This window comes from Ammospiza caudacuta, chromosome 33 (assembly GCF_027887145.1).
Source record: "Ammospiza caudacuta isolate bAmmCau1 chromosome 33, bAmmCau1.pri, whole genome shotgun sequence".
NCBI classification, from domain to species: Eukaryota; Metazoa; Chordata; class Aves; order Passeriformes; family Passerellidae; genus Ammospiza; species Ammospiza caudacuta.
Genome location: NC_080625.1, coordinates 105677 through 115841, shown reverse-complemented (window position 1 = coordinate 115841; position 10165 = coordinate 105677).

The window sequence follows — 10165 nt, the reverse complement described above, 5'->3', positions numbered from 1 at the left end:
GCCCTCCCAGGCAGACTCATTTCAGGTGCAGCGTGGATTCCCCTCACCGATCATCCAAAAGATAAGTCGGGGGCCACAGCCTGGAGATGGTGGAGTAGCAGGTTGGGAGTTTTTGGGACAGATTCAAAAATGAGCAGAGAGGAAAGCAATCTTCTCCAAAGGCCTTTTAGGACAGCTAAAGGGAGAGGCTCTACTTTTGATGGCAGCTTTCAGGCGGGCAGTGCAGAACAGCTGCAGTCTGTATCCTGTTGTCCGGTGTGCTGTGTTCCCTAGTGTGTCTTTGGGGTCCCTTTTGCCTTCTCCCCTCGAGACCCTCACCACAAGCATGATGTGTCGTGTTTCATGTCCCCCTGTTTGTCACATTCTGTGTCACGGGTGTGTGCACAGATTTGTGCCAGAGCTGTTCTTCCCTGCCGCATGGCCTGCTGCAATAAGACGAACCATAGGGAGGGGGAATTTGTAATGTTGGCTGTACTTGGGCTCTAGATGCTATTCCTAGATTGACATAAGGTGTTTGCAGCTTGTGAGTAACCCTGGTGGTGTTTGACATATGTTCTAACTTTCTTTCAGGTGCAGATGCATTCCACGTGTGGCAGAGGGTCAGGGTTAGGAGGTGCCGGGCCTTCTTAGGAGCGCGGTGAGTAGCAGAGTGGTGGGGTTTTGGCCAATGCGGTGCCAAGATCAGGCCCTGATGTTTGGTTCTCTTTAATCTAGCTGTCTCAGAGACACCAGCCCGGTGCCAGCAGGACCTTCCCAGCTGACGAGGTGGCCTTTCTTTGCACCTGACACAGACTGGCATCCCCAGATGTCTGAGAGATAAGTAGAGGGCTGCGACCCACAGTGGGGATGAAGGCATGGTGCTTGTTTGGGAATTCCTGGGAGGGGTTTTTGAGTCCAGTTTGGAGCGGGGGGTGTTCATTAAACGGCTCGTTAGGCCCCATGAAAGCCAAGTCTCACTTTTGATCACAGTGCTGAGGTGTGCAGGGCAGAGCAGTCCCCGTGTGCATCGTGTCACTTGTCTGTTGTGCATTGTGTGTTGTTTGTGTATCTCCTGTCTTCTACCTTAGGCCTTTGAGGGCCCTGTCAGTACCCCTGGCATCATTGTTAGCGTCTGTAATCTCTGCATTCCCTGGTCTGGCACCCGGGCCACAGAGCTTTTGACTCGCGAGCTCAGACAGGCATCAGACTCTCTTCTCTCTTTGGAAGCATCCAGTCAGATGTCTTTTCAGGTCTTGTTCTGAGCTGTATGGACAGCTGTGCCCCACCTGGATCCATTATGGTGGTTTAGGACTTGTAATATTATGAGGTTAGGTAGAGGATTTTGACTGTAGGATTCCTAGGCATCCGTCTTTGCTGTTCTTGGAATTAATCATTCAGTAATCATCTTCTTCCTTCAGAGTTCTCTGAGCCTCATCAGCTCACCATCGGTCTCAGCTCACTCATCTCCTTTTGCATTCTCTCAGTCCTTGCAGCCGTTTTCCTTGCCAAGAGATTTCTGTTCCTGTTGTGTCCCCGTTGTCTGTCCTATCCTGTGTCATGGCTCTCAGCACACATTTGTGCCGGAGCTGCTCTGCCCTGCTGCACAGCCTGGTGCGATAGGAGAAGTCTTGGAGACTTGGAGTTTGTAATGTGAGGTGTAGTTGGACTCTAGATGGGATTTGTAGATGGGCACATCATATCTGGAGCTCATCAGTTATCCTGCCACAGTGTGACTCTTGTCCTAACTTTTTTTTCAGGTTCAGATGGATTAAATGTGTGCCAGAGGGCCCCATGCCAGGTGTGGGGATTCTCCTGAGTAGGTGAGGCCCCATTTGCCTCTGCAGCAGACTCTGTTACACCTCTCAACTGACTCTGTTACACTGCTGTTCTTTGTCTTTCTTTTAGGAAGTAAATCTGGATGCCAGCAGTCAACGTGAGCAGTGGAGAGAATTGGTTGTTATTGCTCAGCTCTCAAGCACAACAATTTTTCAGCAGATTCATCGTGTCACAAGAGGGATCTGCCCAGTGTCAAGGATGATGTTTGAGATTGAGGCTTCAGGTGGGTTGAGGATGGTTACTGGGAGAGGGAGGGTGAGCAGGCATCCAGTTAGGAGTTCTTGAGAGGGGGTTTGCAGGCAGCAGGGTGAGAAAGGGTCTTTATTTGTTTATTTGAGAGCCCCTCCCAAGGTGTCTCAGAAGCCTAGCAGAGGCATTCCCATGGCTTACAGCATACAAGGTGATCCACTGCACTCAGAGGAATGCCATTTAACTTTGTCTTTCTGTAACCCAGGTGCCACTGCTAATGAAGGCCACAGCCTTGGAATCAGGATGAAGCTGGAGCCTGAAGGAGCCAGGCACACTCAGGAGAGGGCAAGTAGCTGACTTGCAGGGATTTGGCCCACATAACTCTGGACTCACTCTTTGATTTTGGTTTTCTTGATTGCAGCTGACCGAGAGGCTCACAGGCCATCACAGAGCCCTCCAAGGCAGACTCATTTCAGGTGCAATGTGGATTCCATTCACCGATCATCCAAAAGATAAGTCGGGGGCCACAGCCTGGAGATGGTGGAGTAGCAGGTTGGGAGTTTTTGGGACAGATTCAAAAATGAGCAGAGAGGAAAGCAATCTTCTCCAAAGGCCTTTTAGGACAGCTAAAGGGAGAGGCTCTACTTTTGATGGCAGCTTTCAGGCGGGCAGTGCAGAACAGCTCCGGTCTGTCGTGTTTTCCGGTGTGCTGTGTTCCCTAGCGTGTCTTTGGGGTCCCTTTTGCCTTTTCCCCTCGAGGCCCTCACCACAAGCATGATGTGTCGTGTTTCATGTCCCCCTGTTTGTCACTTTCTGTGTCACGGGTGTGTGCACAGATTTGTGCCAGAGCTGTTCTTCCCTGCCGCATGGCCTGCTGCAATAAGACGAACCATAGGGAGGGGGAATTTGTAATGTTGGCTGTACTTGGGCTCTAGATGCTGTTCCTAGATTGACATAAGGTGTTTGCAGCTTGTGAGTAACCCTGGTGGTGTTTGACATATGTTCTAACTTTCTTTCAGGTGCAGATGCATTCCACGTGTGGCAGAGGGTCAGGGTTAGGAGGTGCCGGGCCTTCTTAGGAGCGCGGTGAGTAGCAGAGCGGTGGGGTTTTGGCCAATGCGGTGCCAAGATCAGGCCCTGATGTTTGGTTCTCTTTAATCTAGCTGTCTGAGAGACACCAGCCCGGTGCCAGCAGGACCTTCCCAGCTGACGAGGTGGCCTTTCTTTGCACCTGACACAGACTGGCATCCCCAGATGTCTGAGAGATAAGTAGAGGGCTGCGACCCACAGTGGGGATGAAGGCATGGTGCTTGTTTGGGAATTCCTGGGAGGGGTTTTTGAGTCCAGTTTGGAGCGGGGGGTGTTCATTAAACGGCTCGTTAGGCCCCATGAAAGCCAAGTCTCACTTTTGATCACAGTGCTGAGGTGTGCAGGGCAGAGCAGTCCCCGTGTGCATCGTGTCACTTGTCTGTTGTGCATTGTGTGTTGTTTATCTCCTGTCTTCTACCTTAGGCCTTTGAGGGCCCTGTCAGTACCCCTGGCATCATTGTTAGCGTCTGTAATCTCTGCATTCCCTGGTCTGGCACCCGGGCCACAGAGCTTTTGACTCGCGAGCTCAGACAGGCATCAGACTCTCTTCTCTCTTTGGAAGCATCCAGTCAGATGTCTTTTCAGGTCTTGTTCTGAGCTGTATGGACAGCTGTGCCCCACCTGGATCCATTATGGTGGTTTAGGACTTGTAATATTACGAGGTTAGGTAGAGGATTTTGACTGTAGGATTCCTAGGCATCCGTCTTTGCTGTTCTTGGAATTAATCATTCAGTAATCATCTTCTTCCTTCAGAGTTCTCTGAGCCTCATCAGCTCACCATCGGTCTCAGCTCACTCATCTCCTTTTGCATTCTCTCAGTCCTTGCAGCCATTTTCCTTGCCAAGAAATTTCTGTTCCTGTCTTGTGCCTATTGTTTGTCACGTCCTGTCCTGTGTCACGGGTGTCTGCACACTTTTGGGATGGGGCTGCTCTGCCCTGCTGCACAGCCTGGTGCGATAGGAGAAGTCTTGGAGACTTGGAGTTTGTAATGTGGGGTGTAGTTGGACTCTAGATGGGATCTGTGGATGGGCACAGGGCATCTGGAGCTCATCAGTTATCCTACAAGAGTGTGACTCTTGTCCTAACTTTTTTTTCAGATTCAGATGGATTAAATGTGTGCCAGAGGGCCCCATCCCGGGTGAGGGGATTGCCCCGAGCCGGTGAGGCCCCATTTGTCTCTGCAGCAGAAGTGTGTATGGTGAGTGTGTTACAGCTCTGTTCTTTGTCTTTCTTTTCAGGATGTCAATCTGGATGCCAGCAGTCAAGGTGAGCAGTGGACAGAACTGGCTGTTATTGCTCAGCTCTCAAGCACAACAATTTTTCAGCAGATTCATCGTGTCACAAGAGGGATCTGCCCAGTGTCAAGGATGATGTTTGAGATTGAGGCTTCAGGTGAGTTGAGGATGGTGACTGGGAGAGGGAGGGTGATCAGGTATCCAGTTTAGGAGTTCTTAGGAGGGGGTTTGCAAGCAGCAGGGTGAGAAAGGGTGTTTATTTGAGGGCACCCCACACAAGGCTGAGAAGCCTAGCAGAGGCATTGCCATGTCTTAGAGCACACAAGGTGATCCACTGCACTCAGAGGAATGCCATTTAACTTTGCCTTTCTCTAACCCAGGTGCCACTCCTAATAAAGGCCACAGCCTTGGAATCAGGATGAAGCTGGAGCCTGAAGGAGCCAGGCACACTCAGGAGAGAGCAAGTAGCTGCCTTGGTGGGATTTGGCCCACATAACTCTGGACTCATACTTTGGTTTTGGTTTTCTTGATTGCAGCTGACCGAGAGGCTCACAGGCCATCACAGAGCCCTCCAAGGCAGACTCATTTCAGGTGCAGCGTGGATTCCCCTCACCGATCATCTAAAAGATAAGTCGGGGGCCGCGGTCTGGAGATGAGACGATGGGAGAGTATCAGGTTGGCAGTTCTTTGGCCAGATTTAAAAATTGGCAGTGGGGAAAGCAATCTTCTCCAAAGGCCTCTTAGGACAGCTAAAGGGAGAGGCTCTACTTTTGATGGCAGCTTTCAGGCGGGCAGTGCAGAACAGCTCCAGTCTGTATCCTGTTGTCCGGTGTGCTGTGTTCCCTAGTGTGTCTTTGGGGTCCCTTTTGCCTTCTCCCCTCGAGACCCTCACCACAAGCATGATGTGTCGTGTTTCATGTCCCCCTGTTTGTCACATTCTGTGTCACGGGTGTGTGCACAGATTTGTGCCAGAGCTGTTCTTCCCTGCCGCATGGCCTGCTGCAATAAGACGAACCATAGGGAGGGGGAATTTGTAATGTTGGCTGTACTTGGGCTCTAGATGCTATTCCTAGATTGACATAAGGTGTTTGCAGCTTGTGAGTAACCCTGGTGGTGTTTGACATATGTTCTAACTTTCTTTCAGGTGCAGATGCATTCCACGTGTGGCAGAGGGTCAGGGTTAGGAGGTGCCAGGCCTTCTTAGGAGCGCGGTGAGTAGCAGAGCGGTGGGGTTTTGGCCAATGCGGTGCCAAGATCAGGTACTGATGTTTGGTTCTCTTTACTCTAGCTGTCTCAGAGACACCAGCCCGGTGCCAGCAGGACCTTCCCGTTTGACAAGGTGAGCTTTCTTTGCACCCGAGACCCGCATCCCCAGCTGTATGAGAGATAAGTAGAGGGCTACGACCCACAGTGGGGATGAAGTCATGGTGCTGTTTCGGGAAATACTGGGTGGAGTTTGTGATTCAGCTTTGAAGGTGGGGGATGTTCATGAGGTGGCCCCTTAGGCCTCATAAAAGCAAAGTCTCACTTTTGATCACAGTGTTGAGGTGTGCAGGGCAGAGCAGTCCCGGTGTGTCTCGTGTCACTTGTCTGTTGTGCATTATGTGTTGTTTGTGTATCCCATGTCTTTTACCTTTGGAGGGCCCTGTCAGTACCCCTGGCATCATTGTTAGCATCTCTGATCTCTGCATTCCCTGGCCTGGCACCCAGGCCATATATGAGTTTCTGATACCTGTCTGAGCTCCCCAGTCAAAAGTTACCTCTTTGGAAGCATCCAGTCAGATTTCTTGTCAGGTCTAGTTCTGAGCTGTATGGACAGCTATGCCCCACCTGGATCCATTGTGGTGGATTAGGACTTGTAATAATATGAGGTTAGGTACAGCATTCTGACAGTAGGATTCCTAGGCATCCATCTTTGCTGTTCTTGGAATTAATCATTCAGTTATCATCTTCGTCCCCCAGGGTTTTCTGAGCCTCATCAGCTCACCATCGGTCTCAGCTCACTCATCTCCTTTTGCATTCTCTCAGTCCTTGCAGCCATTTTCCTTGCCAAGAGATTTCTTTTCCTGTTGTGTCCCCTGTTGTTGTCTGTCCTGTCTGTCCTGTGTCACGGGTGTCTGCACACATTTGGGATGGGGCTGCTCTGCCGTGCTGCACAGCCTGGTGCGATAGGAGAAGTCTTGGAGACTTGGAATGTGTAATGTGGGGTGTAGTTGGACACTAGATGGGATCTGTGGATGGGCACAGGGCATCTGGAGCTCATCAGTTATCCTACAAGAGTGTGACTCTTGTCCTAACTTTTTTTTCAGATTCAGATGGATTAAATGTGTGCCAGAGGGCCCCATCCCGGGTGAGGGGATTGCCCCGAGCAGGTGAGGCCCCATTTGTCTCTGCAGCAGAAGTGTGTATGGTGAGTGTGTTACAGCTCTGTTCTTTGTCTTTCTTTTCAGGAAGTCAATCTGGATGCCAGCAGTCAAGGTGAGCAGTGGAGAGAATTGGCTGTTATTGCTCAGCTCTCAAGCACAACAATTTTTCAGCAGATTCATCGTGTCACAAGAGGGATTTGCCCAGTGTCAAGGATGATGTTTGAGATTGAGGCTTCAGGTGAGTTGAGGATGGTGCCTGGGCGAGGGAGGGTGATCAGGTATCCAGTTTAGGATTTCTTGGGAGCGGGTTTGCAAGCAGCAGGGTGAGAAAGGGTGTTTATTTGAGGGCCCCCCCACACAAAGCTGTTCAGAAGCCTAGCAGAGGCATTCCCATGGCTTACAGCATACAAGGTGATCCACTGCCCTCAGAGGAATGCCATTTAACTTTGTCTTTCTGTAACCCAGGTGCCACTGCTAATGAAGGCCACAGCCTTGGAATCAGGATGAAGCTGGAGCCTGAAGGAGCCAGGCACACTCAGGAGAGGGCAAGTAGCTGACTTGCAGGGATTTGGCCCACATAACTCTGGACTCATACTTTGGTTTTGGTTTTCTTTATTGCAGCTGACCGAGAGGCTCACAGGCCATCACAGAGCCCTCCAAGGCAGACTCATTTCAGGTGCAGCGTGGATTCCCCTCACCGATCATCCAAAAGATAAGTCGGGGGCCACGGTCTGGAGATGGCGGAGTAGCAGATTGGGAGTTCTTGGGACAGATTCAAAAATGAGCAGAGGGGAAAGCAATCTTCTCCAAAGGCCTCTTAGGACAGCTAATGGAGAGGCTCTACTTTTGATGGCAGCTTTCAGGCGGGCAATGCAGAACAGCTCCGGTCTGTGTCGTGTTGTCCGGTGTGCCGTGCTCCCTGGTGTGTCTTTGGGGTCCCTTTTGCCTTTTCCCCTCGAGGCCCTCACCACAAGCATGATGTGTCGTGTTTCATGTCCCCCCTGTTTGTCACTTTCTGTGTCACGGGTGTGTGCACACATTTTTTGCCGGAGCTGTTCTGCCCTGCCACATGGCCTGCTGCAATAGGACAAGCCTTGGGGAGTTGAAATTTGTAATGTGGGCTGTACTTGGGCTCTAGATGTTGTTCCTAGATTGACATATGGTGTTTGCAGCTTGTGAGTTATCCTGGTGATGTTTGACATGTGTTCTAACTTTCTTTCAGGTGCAGATGCATTCCACGTGTGGCAGAGGGTCAGGGTCAGGAGGTGCCGGGCCTTCTTAGGAGCGCGGTGAGTAGCAGAGTGGTGGGGTTTTGGCCGATGCGGTGCCAAGTTCAGGCACTGATGTTTGGTTCTCTTTAATCTAGCTGTCTGAGAGACACCAGCCCGGTGCCAGCAGGACCTTCCCATCTGATGAGGTGGCCTTTCTTTGCACCTGACAGGGACCAGCATCCCCAGATGTATGAGAGATAAGTAGAGGGCCATGACCCACAGAGGGGCTGAAAGCACGGTGCTGGTTTGGGGATTACAGGGAGGGGGTTTTGAGTCCAGTTTGGAGGTGGGGGGGTGTTAATGAAGTGGCCCCTTAGGCCCCATAGAAGCCAAGTCTCACTTTTGATCACAGTGCTGAGGTGTGCAGCAGGGCAGACCAATCCCGGTGTGTCTCGTGTCACTTGTCTGTTGTGAATTGTGTGTTGTTTGTGTATCCCATGTCTTTTACCTTAGGGGTGCCTGTCATTAATCTTGGCATCCTTGTTAGCATCTGTGATCTCTGCATTCCCTGGCCTGGCACCCAGGCCACAGAACTTTTGACTGGGGAGCTCAGACAGGCGTCAGACTCTCTTCTGTCTTTGGAAGCATCGCATCTGATGTCTTGTCAGGTCTTGGTCTGGGCTGTATGGACAGCTATGCCCCCACCTGGATCCATTTTGGTGGATTAGGACTTGGCGTAATATGAGGTTAGGTAGAGGATTCTGACCGTAGGATTCCTAGGCATCCATCTTTGCAGTTCTTAGAAGAAATCATTCCGTTATCATCTTCTTCCTTCGGGGTTCTCTGAGCCTCATCAGCTCACCATCAGTTTGAACTCGGTCATCTCCTTTTGCATTCTCTCAGTCCTTGCAGCCATTTTCCTTGCCTAGAATTTTCTGTCTGTGTTGTGTCCCCGTTGTCTGTCCTGTCCTGTCCATCCTGTGTCACGGCTCTCAGCACACATTTGTGCCCGAGCTGCTCTGCCCTGCCGCATAGCCTGGTGCAATAGGAGAGGGCCCGGGGATTTGTAATGTGCAGTGTGGGGTGTAGTTGGACTCTAGATGGGATTTGTAGATGGACACAGGATATCTGGAGCTCTTCAGTTCTCATTGAACCGTCTGACTGTTGTCCTAACTTTTTTTTCAGGTGCACCTCCTCAGATGACTGCAGTAGTTGTGTAGGTTCCTTCTTCTGAAAGGGAATAGGGCGCAAGAATTCATCTTCCAGAGAATTTTTGCAAGTCCTGGCTTGTATTGTATCTGCCTATGGTGGCTTATGTTCTATGTACCTATACATCTGTCTTCTATTGGATTTTGGGTAGAAAATTTATCAGTCCAGAGAGGAGACAAGTCCTAGCTGTCAGATAGCCACTCGTTGACCCTTCCTGTCGTCTCACAGGTCCCCGAGGCTGCTGATTTCCCCAGGATCTGCCATTTTACCTCAAGGAGCGGCAGCCAGAAGATGTGTCACAGCACGTTCTTCAGCATCTCGAGTAAGGGCCGCAGTGAGCATTTAAGTGGAAAGATTGTGTGAGCGTGTGTGAGAGCACGTGGCTGTGTCTGTCTGTGTCTGCTCGTTTCTGCGTGTGTGAGTGCATGCTGACTGGATTTAACCTTGTGTGTGTGACTTTTGCTTTCCAGGTTTTGCGACTCCTTGTTAAATTTAGAATAAAAAATCCCCAGCCGGGTTGTATTGCATGAACTGACATGATATGTACCGATTTTGGCTTAAAACCCAGAAAACCAGACGAAGATGAGCAGGAAAAAACCAGAAAAAAACCACATGATGGACAAGAAAAAAACCCAGAAAAAGCCCAGGATGGGCAAGAAAGCAACGAGAAAAAAACCCCAGAAAATAATCCCAGATGGGCAAGAAAAAAACGTAGAAAAACCCCAGAAAATCACCCAAGATGGGCAAGAAAAAAACCCAGAAAAAAACCCAAAAAAAAAACTCTGAGATGGGCAAGAAGAAAACCAGAAAAAAGTCTGAAGATGGGCAAGAAAAAACCCAGAAAAAACCCCAAGATGGACAAGAAATAACCCAGAAAAAAATTCGAAGAAGGGCAAGAAAAGACCCAGAAAACACCCAGAAAAAAATCGCAACCCAAGTATAAATATAGAAATGTTTGTCAAGTATATGCAAATATATAAAGAAATGTTAAATTATTTGAAATATAAAATAACATAAATATAACATTTATACAGTATTACTTGTGTTATGG